Here is a 15,881-nt window from a genome sequence, read left to right on the forward strand (position 1 = left end):
CGAGAGACGCATGATCTACATGCGTCTTTAAAAAAACGTGTTTTTTTAAGTGACGCAGAGTCACATGCGTCTTATAGAGACGCATCACGGACATGCGTCACTCCCTTTGTGGGAATGAAAAAAAAACCCTTTTATAGAATGATTAAAGTTATCTAGAACAAAAAAAAAAGAATTTTCTCATATAAACATAGCTAACGGAAGAAAATTAATTTGATTGAAAATTTTGCATGCTCATATATACAATACATATAACTTATATACATACATAAATTAAACAAACTTCATAATAAATTTAGCATAATTAATGAACAAAATTTAATTTTTTTAGTCAAGTAAATATGTTCTTAAATTTGTAAGCTTATTTAATTCTTGCAACAAGATATATTTGTAATTATTACGTGCAGATCTGAAACTTTTAAAAGAAATTATTTGTTAAATATCATTAGTAAGAATTGTATTTTTAATAAAAATTGTTTCTTGTGCAAGATACATATAGGGGCTTGGTGATTAAATTTATTTTAAAAAATTCTCCACAATAGCAGCATTAGCAATAATGACTTTTAATTGATGTGAAAATTTTAAGTTTATTAAAAAAATGGATCCATGAATGCGTATACATGTATATATGTGTATTTATGGCTAAATGTATTAATATGCAAAACTTCCATATTTTACAAGGCCATGTTTGATGCCAGTTGGAGGTGGAGTTAATGTATATGTCCATTTATCAAAATATTATTGGGAGGACATACCACATTATAATTACACGTGGTATGCCTAGACCATTAAATATTTTCTCCACATAAATTATCCACTTTCCATATTTAAAAATAAATTCATCTCTCATCTCTCCTCATTAAAACACCCAACCGCCTTTCCTCTCTGTACTACTCTCTTCGTCCCATTCAAGATGACTACATTTCCTTTTTTGTTTGTCTCAATCAAGACGATCACTTACCAATTTTGGAAACAACATCCTCTCTTCTCTCTCCTCATTAAAATATTCAACTACCTTTTTTCCTCTCTACTTTATTTCATCTAACAACTCTTCCTAACAACTCTTCTTAGAATGAGGCCACCTAGCCTTGTCTATCTTAGATTATTATTCAAAATCTATCGTCTTTTTAAAAACGATTATCTGAATGTGTAACACCCCTTACCCGATTAATTTAATAATCAAATAAGTTATGTCACATTTCAGTACCAATCCCGACTTAACTGAAAATCCTTGATTCTTTTTTTTTATACAGAGAGATATTATTTTCCTTTACTTGGCAAACGGAAAAACTGCTATATATCGTCTGAAATTAGACCATAAACCTGTTTCGAAAGTCTATATATATATATATATTTATACAACCAGGATAGCGAAGTAAATGAAACGTTCGAACTACATTACACTTTCTATACATGCCACATCTAGAATTTCTGAAAGAATTTTCCGAACACAAAGGTTGGCTAGTGACCCGACTTGAGCAGCTGTACATCGAAAGAGTTAATCTGCGGGGGAGGGGGGAAAGAGGAATGGAATGAGCTTCAACAAGCCCAGTAGTATAATCAACATTAGAGCCTAATTTCTGGAGTTAAGTAAACGTTATGCAACCTATGTGTTTTCATTATTATTAATCCAGAAAACACTCCAAAGCGTACCTCATCATATTTATTTACATATATCTAATATCAGAAACCCCCAACATCATAATCATAAGTTTAGGTCATCATTCCTTGATCTAATGGAATTTACCAGATACATAGTCACATATAAATTCATAAACCAATAAGATAGAACACAAAGTAAATTGCACATCTCCAATTATCGAGTTAACCACAGAATATGTCACAATATTAATTATACACCAACGCGTAGACAGATCGCCAACATTCTCATAACCATATACATATCAAAATAACCAACAATAAAAGTTAGACCTTTCCTCCTTTGATTTCTTGGGACTTACTGAAGGCATAATCATATAATCTCATAAAATAGCAATAAACATGATCAATTATCAATTGCTAGTGTCGAGCAACATCATAACTTCATACAACGTGGTATCATATCAAACAATGTCAGATTCACCCTTTTTGCATCAGAGGATCATTAGCATCAGAATATATCATTTAGCATCACATAATATCGTTTTTAACATAAGAATATAGTTTTCACATATCATCGCCTTGATCATATAACGTCATATCTTGGCATTCACTATCGTGTAGCACTTTATATCATATAATCACACCAACGCATATACAGATCACTACAGTTTCACATATCCAAACACATATGACAAAACATGCTCTCATGTCAGATATATCAGAGTTATAACAGAGGTTTCACACAATCAGATATCAGAAAACACACAGCGATCACCATTGTTCTCACATATCAGAACACATATAGCCCCATTAAGTGCTTAGTGACAAACTAGGGTACGCGGACCAGATCAGAACAGAATCAGATACAGACGCGGTCATGGTCCTCGAAAGGATGCCGCACAGACCACCCATTAGGGTGCAGACAGATAATCAGACCACCCATTAGAGTGCAGATCAGACAGATCAGAAAGGGGCCCATCATATAACAGACGATCCTCGCTTCGGTTATCCAGAAGACGAGTGATCACGGATAATGCAGCGCTGCTGTCCTATGGCATGCCAATTGTACCCACAGAACACACTCAAGCACGGGGCGTAAACACAGTCAAATATACTCATTTTCATATCAATACTTATTTTCAATAATCACTAACATAACACATCAGTATCTTCTTTTCATACCATATCAGATCAGATAAACAGATTAATTTCCAACTCTCACAATACCATCGCATATACAAAATTCACATATTTCACGTCATAAATAACATATACAAATCACATAAAAGCACATAAGATTCTATATGCAAAAGCGTAGACTTAATCCAGGAATTAAGACCTAATGTAGAATACACTACCTCGAAATCCAAAACGCCCTTGACACACGAATACCTTTATTCCTGCTCCTTGTCCTTGTCCTTGTTATTTCCTAGGGTAGAATTACCCTTCAATATATATTTCACTTTCGCATATAAAGTATCAAATTCATACGGTTAACCATTATTTTCTAACTTAATTTCATAAATCGTGTCTATTATTTATCCATATATCCTACAAGACATTAGATTAGTCAAAAACAACTATTTCTCCTTCAAGATTTCACATTAGGAATCATATCTTCATACACTTGTCCAAAAATAAGGTTAAAGCATAAGCATTTCGAATTTTATCATGTCTCAAGTTTATAATCATTTTTCCCCTAACCAGCCTGAACAGCTCAGATTGTATTGGAAAAAATCACTATAAATCTATTTGAACTCGGACGAAGCTGAATTTTGGTCACATGACAGAAGACACATAAAAGTATGTTCAGTTGAAATTTGGTAAGAAAATGAGGTCGTTTACTTGGTTAAACAGGACTCGTAACATGCTGCCAGAATAGAGCATGGTAGTTGTTTCCTTAATTTGCTTCACTACAACATGATTTCTACTTGTATACTTCAAATACATACCTACTATCTAAGATAATCCAACTATATACTCTAATCATCCCATTAATTTCATTAAAATTCCATGTCCAGCTCATTATAATTAATTCCCAAATGATGGAGCAACAACTTTCGCATAGTTCTACACAACCCTCACTTAACAAAAATCACAAATCCCCAACATCAATTACACAGAAGTCCTCCAAACACTAGGTTTCATCTAATCGAATGAACTAGATAACGAGAGTTTGAAGACTTAGATTTAGGCCGGCCACTGAAGTGCTACCCGACGATGAGCGAGCTCCGACGAGACCCGGAAGTTGCGATTGATCACGAAACAGCAGCGGCTGCTCCACTGCGTCAGGCTGCCGGCTGGAGCAGTGGTGCTGCACCGCCGTGTAGCAGCCGAGAGAGAGGTGACGAAGGAGGCCACCAGTGACGGAGGAAACGCAGCTGCGTCCGTCTGCGTTTTGGAGTTGCTCTCTGCAGCAGATGGCGACGGCGGAACTTCCGCCGAGACTCCGGCGACCGGGAACGACGAGGACTGGAGCAGGCGACGCTCCGGCGGCCGATGGAGCGGCAATATGCGCCGGAAGAAGAGAGATGGATACCGTTTCTGACTTTGGATGAAAAATTGAGGGAGAGAGAACTCCCGTAGGTTCTAGAAAGGGGGCATTTTTATCCGCTTTTTCCATCTCTAATTTCTTTTCCTTTTCCTTTTCCTTTTCTTATTTCCTTTTTTTTTCAAATTATTTTAATTTCTTAAATCCTACAACTCACAACTTAAATATTGTATTAAAAAAAACTAACAAATTTTAACTAATTTCTGAGTTACAAAATTTCGGGTCATTACAACTCTTCCCTCCTAAAAAAAATTTCGTCCTCGAAATTTCATCTAAATCAATATGTCGAGTTAGGCACTTCTGTGCCACTCCTTTAAGGTAAGAATAGAACATTAGGAACTAGAGATGATTTTATTTAAGGATGACACAACCTAACAAGCTTGAAATTGTAAAGTCAAACAAGCTTAATTCTTTTGAAAGGATTAGCCAGTATCAATCTACCCTGACTGAGACATGATTTAAAAAACAAGGTAGAAGACAAAATGGAGCATAACAGCTACTTTACTCCCTCTGTCACAGAGTCCAGTTGAGCATTCATTGTAGACACCAAACAAAGACTGCCAAGTACTGATAGATATGGTTGGAGCCAAAGCAAACAACAACAAATGTAAGGACGTTCCATGGAAATGTACAGAAATATTTAAACGATAACCTTGAACAGATGTATGAAAGATTTCTGACGACCTCCAAATGAACAACAAAGACAAACCTAATAAAGTGAACACATCAAATCTTTCACTAGCAGACAAAATCAATCTTTCACTAGTAGCACACTGATCTCACACAGATTGCCCGCATAGGGATCACAAGGTGGGGAAAACCATCACGTTAGCTTTGAAAGCAAACAGGACAAGACAATGAAGAGAGACCAAGCTCACCAAACACTCCTCAAAGGGGGGGGGGGGCGATTGATACCACTTTGCGAGTCAAATATGAGGACCTTAGACAATATGGTTCAAACGTAGGTATGAAGAAATCCATCAAGGAATGACTTTCTGGTGCAGATCTACGAAAAATATTAGCTAACAAGACATAAGGATACGGTTCAGAGGTATTTATTGAGGTAAAGATTCAGAGGTTTTGCAATTCAGATGTTCAACGAATATGATATCACAAAAAGTAATTCGGATCAAGATGTGAAGACACCAATCGGAAAGGTCGATCCATGAATTCCTTGGAAATGAATAAATCAACGGGAAACAACAATGATAAGATATAGATGATCCCTTAATACATGGTAGCAGAGCGACTGACCAAAAGATTTCATCAGATAATTACCGAACAAGCTTGGAAAAGGTAACCGATGGTAAGAATGAATTGACAATAAGTCCAATGAAATTACTTCAAAGTTAAAACCCATCGGTTTGTCGAAGAAGGACGCTACTGAGATTCGAGTTACATGGAGTGGCCAGTTCCACTTAACTACTTTCTCAGTCACATGGAAACTTTGCTCCATAATTCAGATATTTATTACCTCCCAGAACAATTTAAGCATCCGTAGGACATAAGCGAATGGTCAATAATCTGAAAGTCAAAAAGCATGATTGAAGTGGTAAAAATTTCAATAGAACAGAGACTGATTAGCATATTCTCTGAGCCACATCTGGTCTTAAGTTAACAAACATCATGGTTAAGGTTCAATAGGAACATACGAATCATATCGTGGCTGGCCCATATGTTTCGAAGATAGTTCAAAGAAAAACAACTCATAGAGATGATGATTGAAGCAGAGTCTTTGGAGATAATGGTAAAACATCAACTCAAATCTCAAGTTGCAGAAAGGTCTCGGGATAGAAGACAATTTAAACAATAGGGCTAAGAGAAGGAATCAGTGTAATTTCGGCAGGAAAGAACATCAATAATTTATATCAAAGGGGTTAATCAAAGATATTATGGTTAATGTGTCATCTCTTAAAAATAACTATCGAAGAGGTTTTGTCAAAATGAAAAACATAAGCTTGAATAACTTCAACAACAAAAATTTAGTGACAAAAGCACACAAGTAAAGGATTATTGTCGTTAGAGACAATAAATCACAAAGGACAAAAGGTTCAACCAAAAGTATCCCAAGTTTCAAGGGTAAGAATCATGTTTCACATAAACTGCAAGTGGCTCCAGACTCGGTATAGAAAATAATGACACAGTGGTGGTAGATAAGTAAACACTTAATGTTTAGATGACCCGGAAGGATGCAATTATTAGGAATTAATCAAAGAAGATAATTCTCCAAGGTAACAGTACTAGCAGGAAAAATCACTTCCTTCAATTATCTTATAGGGTCAACAAAAAGGCAAACACGTTGGAGGGTCCCAAACAACAATTCTCAAAGGAAGAGATCACGAAGGATAACTCTCATTTGACATATTCATATTACTACACCGTATCAGTTAAAGGAGCTTAAAAGCCTAGTTTTGATGGATAATCAGATCAGTGAGCAACCAAAGTGGACTTTTTCGTGGTGTTGTTGAGAAAGTTGTACTCAGAAAGCGAGGGCAAGCCAAACTTGAGGAAGACAGAAAGCAAGAACACGACGACGACTGCATCGTATATAATATAAGTTGAAGAGCCAATTTAAAGGGCAACAGATGGAAGCTTCTTTTTTTTTCAATAGCCGACCAAATGACTATAGGATCACCGGTCTACTCAACCTCAATTCACCATTTCGAACCTTATACAGAAGGGTTTTCCGTATCATTCAGAAACTAAAAGTTGTCAAGTCTTGAAGCCAGAAAAACATGTACACATCAGGTCACTAGCAATGACTTAAATCAAAATCCTATGTGGCATGTTTCTAGACACATCTAAACACGTCTCAAGCCTAGGACCGTCTAAACCTAGGCTCTGATACCAAAACATGTAACACCCCTTACCCGATTAATTTAATAATCAAATAAGTGATGTCACATTTCAGTACCAATCCCGACTTAACAGAAAATCCTTGATTCTTTTTTTTTATACAGAGAGATATTATTTTCCTTTACTTGGCAAACGGAAAAACTGCTATATATCGTCTGAAATTAGACCATTAACCTGTTTCGAAAGTCTATATATATATATATATTTATACAACCAGGATAGCGAAGTAAATGAAACGTCCGAACTACATTACACTTTCTATACATGCCACATCTAGAATTTCTGAAAGAATTTTCCAAACACAAAGGTTGGCTAGTGACCCGACTTGAGCAGCTATACATCGAAAGAGTTAATCTGCGGGGGGGGGGGGGGAAGAGGAATGGAATGAGCTTCAACAAGCCCAGTAGTATAATCAACAATAGAGCCTAATTTCTGGAGTTAAGTAAACGTTATGCAACCTATGTGTTTTCATTATTATTAATCCAGAAAACACTCCAAAGCCTACCTCATCATATTTATTTACATTAATCTAATATAAGAAACCCCCAACATCATAATCATAAGTTTAGGTCATCATTCCTTGATCTCATGGAATTTACCAGATACATAGTCACATATAAATTCATAAACCAATAAGATAGAACACAAAGTAAAGTGCACATCACCAATTATCGAGTTAACCACATAATATGTCACAATATTAATTATACACCAACGCGTATACAGATCGCCAACATTCTCATAACCATATACATATCAAAATAACCAACAATAAAAGTTAGACCTTTCCTCCTTTGATTTCTTAGGACTTACTGAAGGCATAATCATATAATCTCATAAAATAGCAATAAACATGATCAATTATCAATTGCTAGTGTCGAGCAACATCATAACTTCATACAACGTGGTATCATATCAAACAATGTCAGATTCACCCTTTTTGCATCAGAGGATCATTAGCATCAGAATATATCATTTAGCATCACATAATATCGTTTTTCACATAAGAATATAGTTTTCACATATCATCGCCTTGATCATATAACGTCATATCTTGGCATTCACTATCGTGTAGCACTTTATATCATATAATCACACCAACGCATATACAGATCACTACAGTTTCACATATCCAAACACATATGACAAAACATGCTCTCATGTCAGATATATCAGAGTTATAACAGAGGTTTCACACAATCAGATATCAGAAAACACACAGCGATCACCATTGTTCTCACATATCAGAACACATATAGCCCCATTAAGTGCTTAGTGACAAACTAGGGTACGCGGACCAGATCAGAACAGAATCAGATACAGACGCGGTCATGGTCCTCGAAAGGATGCCGCACAGACCACCCATTAGGGTGCAGACAGATAATCAGACCACCCATTAGAGTGCAGATCAGACAGATCAGAAAGGGGCCCATCATATAACAGACGATCCTCGCTTCGGTTATCCAGAAGACGAGTGATCACAGATAATGCAGCGCTGCTGTCCTATGGCATGCCAATTGTACCCACAGAACACACTCAAGCACGGGGCGTAAACACAGTCAAATATACTCATTTTCATATCAATACTTATTTTCAATAATCACTAACATAACACATCAGTATCTTCTTTTCATACCATATCAGATCAGATAAACAGATTAATTTCCAACTCTCACAATACCATCGCATATACAAAATTCACATATTTCACGTCATAAATAACATATACAAATCACATAAAAGCACATAAGATTCTATATGCAAAAGCGTAGACTTAATCCAGGAATTAAGACCTAATGTAGAATACACTACCTCGAAATCCAAAACGCCCTTGACACACGAATACCTTTATTCCTGCTCCTTGTCCTTATCCTTGTTATTTCCTGGGGTAGAATTACCCTTCAATATATATTTCACTTTCGCATATAAAGTATCAAATTCATACGGTTAACCATTATTTTCTAACTTAATTTCGTAATTCTTGTCTATTATTTATCCATATATCCTACAAGACATTAGATTAGTCAAAAACAACTATTTCTCCTTCAAGATTTCACATTAGGAATCATATCTTCATACACTTGTCCAAAAATAAGGTTAAAGCATAAGCATTTCAACTTTTATCATGTCTCAAGATTTTACAGAAAATGGACCAACTTTGAAAAATCATTCAGACAGGCTCGGTATTCGAAACTCAACAAAATCAGTGGCAAAATAAGTTCATGCATGTGTAGTTGGTAGGGATGAATTTTGAGCTGGAAATTCCTAGTCATTTAAAGTTTATAATCGTTTTTCCCCTAACCAGCCTGAACAGGGCAGATTGTATTGGAAAAAATCACTATAAATCTATTTGAACTCGGATGAAGCTGAATTTTGGTCACATGACAGAAGACACATAAAAGTATGTTCAGTTGAAATTTGGTAAGAAAATGAGGTCGTGTACTTGGTTAAACAAGACTCGTAACATGCTGCCAGAATAGAGCATGGTAGCTGTTTCCTTAATTTCCTTCACTACAACATGATTTCTACTTGTATACATCAAATACATACCTACTATCTAAGATAATCCAACTATATACTCTAATCATCCCATTAATTTCATTAAAATTCCATGTCCAGCTCATTATAATTAATTCCCAAATGATGGAGCAACAACTTTCGCATAGTTCTACACAACCCTCACTTAACAAAAATCACAAATCCCCAACATAAATTACACAAAAGTCCTCCAAACACTAGGTTTCATCTAATCGAATGAACTAAATAACGAGAGTTTGAAGACTTAGCTTTAGGCCGGCCACTGAAGTGCTACCCGACGATGAGCGAGCTCCGACGAGACCCGGAAGTTGCGGTTGATCACGGAACAGCAGCGGCTGCTCCACTGCGTCAGGCTGCCGGCTGGAGCAGTGGTGCTGCACCGCCGTGTAGCAGCCGAGAGAGAGGTGACGAAGGAGGCCACCAGCGACGGAGGAAACGCAGCTGCGTCCGTCTCCGTTTTGGAGTTGCTCTCTGCAGCAGATGGCGACGGCGGAACTTCCGCCGAGACGAGGCAGCGGCGACCGGGAACGACGAGGACTGGAGCAGGCGACGCTCCGACGGCCGATGGAGCGGCAATATGCGCCGGAAGAGGAGAGATGGATACCGTTTCTGACTTTGGATGAAAAATTGAGGGAGAGAGAACTCCCGTAGGTTCTAGAAAGGGGGCATTTTTATCCGCTTTTTCCATCTCTAATTTCTTTTCCTTTTCCTTTTCCTTTTCTTATTTCTTTTTTTTTCAAATTATTTTAATTTCTTAAATCCTACAACTCACAACTTAAATATTGTATTAAAAAAAACTAACAAATTTTAACTAATTTCTGAGTTACAAAATTTCGGGCCATTACAGAATGAGACAATGCGTCCATGTAGTTACAGGGATTAGGTTCAAGTCGATCTTAGACTGAGCCTAAAGACTCTCTTAGGCCCATGAACTTATTATGTTCGTAAAGAACGCTCCCACTACGACATGACTTTGACAATCTTAGGTACAAACGTTGACTTTCTTAGTGCATAAGTTTCTAATGGTATGACTTCTTGGTTAAGATGGAAAATAGATATTCTCATTATCTTGAGAATTATAATCCTTGTTAGGCCTGTAGTTCTTTTCATAATCTTCATCTAAGAATCTAGTATTCGTGTAAACAAACACCTATTTTGTCGTGAAGATTGTAGAACTTGTACCTTTTCTATCATTCAGGATAACCTTAAAACATACCTCAGTACACAACTCCAATTACTTGGATACCTTTTCCAAAACATGTGTTGGAATAACTCCACACCTTGAGATGTGTTGGACTACACTCGCCTCTAGTCCACAACTCGTGTGTCGTAGAAGGTACTGATATTATGGTAGTTTCTTTAAGGTATAACTCGTTGTTTCCAACGTATATCCCATCAATGATTAGGTGTTATTGAGTACATATGTTCACTTATCGAACTCGTCATAGAGGGACTTTGATATCTTCTTATATGACTATCCCATTCTTTAGAAGAATGCTTGGAGTAGTCAACTAGGATTTAACTCCCACTACTGATCTTAACTCATTGCTCATCTCCTATGGTGTAGACCATTGAGACTTGCTAGTCTTTCTGTGTTGCATCTCTATAAGTATTTTGAATCCCTTGAACCACCAACGGATTCTAACTTATAGTGCATCAATCATACTTACTTGACTTTCAAGCTATTTAACAAGCAAGTTGTTAAAATCTCGATAGTCACTTGAGTTAGACAAAATCAGTTTGAACAATTACTAAGTACTTTCTTGGACTTATGTTTAAGTGCCATAAATACTTTATCATTCATTGTATAAGAAGTTGAACTATTGTTTGAAACTCAATCTTGTTGCATTTATATTGTTTAGATACTATGATGTATAATTTGTTTTTCTATGGTACTATGATAGATATTCGAATCAAATTTCTTAATAATGCACGCGTTATAAAACGACATCGAACATCGCTTAATCATAACCAAGTTTAGAAACTGAATATAAATTCATTCTAAAGAAGACTGTACCAATAAAACAAAATCTCTAACATCAAAATAAAATAATAAAATGAGCATAAATAAATAGCTCCCACTGCAACAACTGCCCAACCGAATTAAGATCTCTCTTTTAGAAGTTGCATTGTTATCTAAGTCATTGTCCTTCTTTAGAAGATGTCAATCCAACTTATAACGTATCTTCTCTTTGAATTTTCACCAAAATATTTCTTGTCTTTCTTGCTTTCAGCAGACATTGATGACAATAGGAAAGATGCAGTTTTAACGAATTTGTCATCTATCATGTTATCTTCCTCTATTATTAGTAATAAAGTGAATATCATGAGAAGGTTTCCAACTTTTAAGTAACAACCTTCATATAATCACTTCCTATTACATTTGGCGATGAACTAAGTGTAGAAACTATTTGAGTAACTGAATCAGAAGATTCCTCAAAACATTCTATCTATTGTGGATATTCTAATAGAATCTGGACATCGTCCTTATTGGATATTCCTCTTTCATCAATATAAACCAAGACGTGTCTTACTACTTAAAAGAAAGTGGTTTGACCTTATATCTCAAAGAACTTGTCAAGTACATGCATGAAATGCATTCTTGAACTTTCTTTATAGAATTTTGTCAAGGAAATAGAGGACATGGATTGGTGAATACAGACTTTAAGTTTTCAGCAATGAGTATCTTATCCATTTACGTTTCCAGTCTACATAATTTTGTCCTTCGAGTTTAATTTTGGCCTGAGAAGAAATAAAATTATTTATCACATACTATGCTTGATACATAATAACAAACAACCACAAAACAATTTATGTTTCTCGCAACTTCCAAAACCAAAATAAGTACGCCTCTAGAGAGGTCATATAAATTCTGATTCCAACAATTTCCTGGTCATAATATCGACGAATAGTCCAGAGACCACTAAGGTGGCATGGCCGCCAAATATTGCCTAAGCTTTTACCATAAATATTAGTATCTAGAAATTCCGTTTATGTTTTGATACTCCTTCTAGGGAAGGTCGTACGCCACTAACAAAATTTCATAGCTATCTTATAAATATGTTTAAATATATGAACTTGCAATTTCACAGGATTATGGCTCCCAATAGGGTGGGTCGCTATAATATTAGAAACATGCTTCTAGTTTAAACAATTTACTATTAAGAATTCTAATCTTATGAACTATTGGAAATATAGGAAATATATTGAAGGATTAATTTGGTTTGGAGGAAATATTTGAGAGGATAATTTTTTATGGAAAATATGGGAAATATATTGATGTGGAGAATTCTCTCTTTTTTACACAATACACACTTTCTTGTTGTGTACAACCTCACTTACACACGCACACTTTCTATTTTTTTTTGCTTAGTACACTACACCTTTTACCTAATCGGTGAACTAACTGACATATACATATAGATTTTTTACTAGTTTATTCCTATGGTATTTTAATAATCATTGTTGCATGGACTAGCCAACCATTCCTAAATATATTAATACAAATTGCTCTGCAACTTTCTTTCGAAAGACCCTTCCATCATTGCTATATTTGCATGTAAAATATCTTACTGTAGGTAGGTAAGCTAGTAGTAGGTAGGTGAGGGAGTAAGACTTTAGTCTCCTCTTTAATTATTGTTTAACTTTTCTCGGCCCTTCTAGGAAACTTAAGTCGGTGGACTTCAAATTCAAGTTTATTAATTCAACACCCCCCTAAACTTGATTTGTCATTCCAAGCAACGTCCTGATCTTGATAAAGTCTTCGAATTTGAGGGGCTTTGTGAAAATATCAGCAACTTGGTCTTGTGATTTCACATACTCGACTTGAATCTCCTGATTCGCAACACATTCTCTGATATAGTGGAAGCGAGTGTCGATGTGCTTGCTCCGGTTGTGAAATACTGGATTTTTGGATAGCGCAATCGCCGACTTGTTGTCCACACAAATAGTTGTTGGCTCCTTTTGTGACCACCTGAGCTCCGCCAATAAACTTCTGAGCCAAACCGCATGACAAACACTGAAGGTGGCGGCCACTTATTCGGCTTCACATGTTGATAGTGTGACAATTGGCTGTTTCTTAGACATCCAAGTGAAGGCAGTGTCTCCAATGTAGAACACATATCCACTTGTACTCTTTCGGTCATCATTGTCTCCAGCCCAATCACTATCGCTATAGCCAACAAGCTTGTAATCATTAGTGTGTGAATAAAATAGGCCATAGTCGATCGTACCTCTGAGATAGCGGAGTATCCTCTTTGCTGCCTTGAAGTGGGAAGTAGTTGGATTTTCCATGTAGCGACTTACGAGCCCAGTAGCGTACAATATATCTGGCATTGTGCAAGTTAAGTACAGTAGGCTTCCAACCAAGCTCTTGTATAGTGTCGGATCCACCTTTTCTCCTTTGTCGTTCTTAGATAGCTTGACCCGCACTCCACCGGCGTGTTGATTGGCTTGCAATCCTCCATTTTGAATTTCTTCAGAATCTCATTTGCATAGTGTTCTTGTGTGATGAATGCTCCATCTTCAAGTTGCTTCACTTCCACACCGAGGTAGTATGCCATCAACCCAATGTCCGTCATCTCGAATTCGTCAGTCATGGCCTTCTTGAATTCCTCGAACATGCTTGGATTTTTTCCTGTGAAAATGAGATCATCCACATACAAGCACACTATTAAGACATCATTCCTTTACTTTTCACATAGAGCGCATGTTCATATGGGCATTTGGTGAAGCCGTTATCTTCAAGATACTTGTCGATCCTGTTATTCCATGCCCTTGGTGCTTGCTTTAGCCCGTACAAGGCTTTCTTCAACTTCAAAACTTTGTCTTCTTGGCCATTCACCACGTAACCATCAGGTTGTTTGATGTAGACTTCTTTATCAAGAAATCCATTCAAGAAAGCCGACTTTACATCTATTTGATAAATCTTCCATCTATTTTGGGCTGCAAGAGAGAGTATTAGTCTAATAGATTCTAAGCGAGCGACTGGAGCAAATACCTCATCATAGTCGATTCCGGCTCTTTGACTATATCCTTTTGCGACGAGTCTTGCTTTATATCTTTCAACTTCACCATTGGAATTCTTCTTAATTTTATACACCTCCAATGGTCTTGTGTCCCTTTGGTAGTGTCACCAACTCCCACGTATCATTCTTCTCTATAGCCTTAATCTCTTCATCCATTGCGACTAGCCAATTTTCACTTTCTACAGCTTCTTCATAGTTGACTGGTTCACAATCAACAAATAAGCAGAATAAGGTAAGATCTTCTAACCTTTCAGTGTCTTCATACAGTACAGCCAAATTTCGTGCGCGTTGTGTGGCTCTTTCGTTCAAGAAAGATGGCGGCGAGCCTCCAACGGATGTAGCAGGAGATGCAGGTGGAGTTGTTTGTTCTTGTTGCTCCTCTCTTATTTGCTCATCTATTCTTGGATCTCCAAATGGAGCTAAGGAAGTGGTGTCATTGTCCGAGCCGAAATCCCATACTCCTTCATCAAACTCCACGTCTCGACTAATCATTGTATTCTGCGAAGTTGGATCATATAGCTTATAGCCTTTAGTGTTAGAGTCGTACCCGATGAAGATGAATGGCTTGCTTTTGTCATCGAGTTTACTCCTCGTTTGATGCGGTACATGTGCATAGGCTTTGCTCCCGAACACTCTCAAGTGTGCGATCCCTGGTTTTCTTCCGCTCCAAGCTTCTTGAGGATTCATGTAACGCCCGTACTTTTTATGGAAGATGACGCACGTAAATCGAGGAACGGTCGAAGGAATTATATTTGGAACAATACCAAATATTATAATTTTTTTTCGTTGGGGCGTTTTTAATCGTTGTAAAGACAAGATAACGAAATTTAATAAAGTTCCCGTGAATTTTTTTTTTTATTGACGAGGGAAAATACGAAAAAAATTATAATGTATGAATTTATTTTGGACTTTCCCAAAATAAATTTGAAGTCCAATTAAATACAAAATAATTGGATTCTTATTACTTTTTAAATCTACCAAATAATAGTATATTACTAACTTGGGCTTCCAATTTATCTTTTAATTGAGCCCAAACCAAAATGTACTTAATTTGAGCCCAACAACATGGGATTCAATAATTTTCCAAGCCCAAAAGCTTTCTTCTTCCTCTCTCTCACAAAATGGTCGACGGTTTCTCCCCCATGACGCACTAATCGGTTCCTCCACCCCTCTAACTTCCCCCATTACTTCCACAACTCAAGAGACACCCACTACATCCTTAAACCATTACCTAAACACCTCACATTACACATCAAAGAAGGAAAAAGAAAAGAAGCGGCGAGAGGAAGTGCCGAGGAGAAGGAGAAAGC

General features: G+C 36.7%; 2 long non-coding RNA genes across 2 annotated transcripts; both read right to left on the bottom strand.

The window, feature by feature from the left end:
- Positions 1-1,321: 1,321 nt before the first annotated feature.
- LOC121747933 lies at positions 1,322-3,223 on the bottom strand. Its single transcript, XR_006039383.1, has 2 exons — positions 2,958-3,223; positions 1,322-1,500 (listed from the first exon to the last, which is right to left on the bottom strand). It is a non-coding gene; the product is annotated as an uncharacterized LOC121747933 (long non-coding RNA).
- A 354-nt stretch (positions 3,224-3,577) lies between these two features.
- On the bottom strand, positions 3,578-9,106 carry LOC121747934. The gene is made up of 2 exons (XR_006039384.1): positions 8,819-9,106; positions 3,578-7,360 (listed from the first exon to the last, which is right to left on the bottom strand). It is a non-coding gene; the product is annotated as an uncharacterized LOC121747934 (long non-coding RNA).
- Between the last annotated feature and the right edge of the window lie 6,775 nt (positions 9,107-15,881).

This window comes from Salvia splendens, chromosome 9, assembly GCF_004379255.2.
Source record: "Salvia splendens isolate huo1 chromosome 9, SspV2, whole genome shotgun sequence".
NCBI lineage: Eukaryota > Viridiplantae > Streptophyta > Magnoliopsida > Lamiales > Lamiaceae > Salvia > Salvia splendens.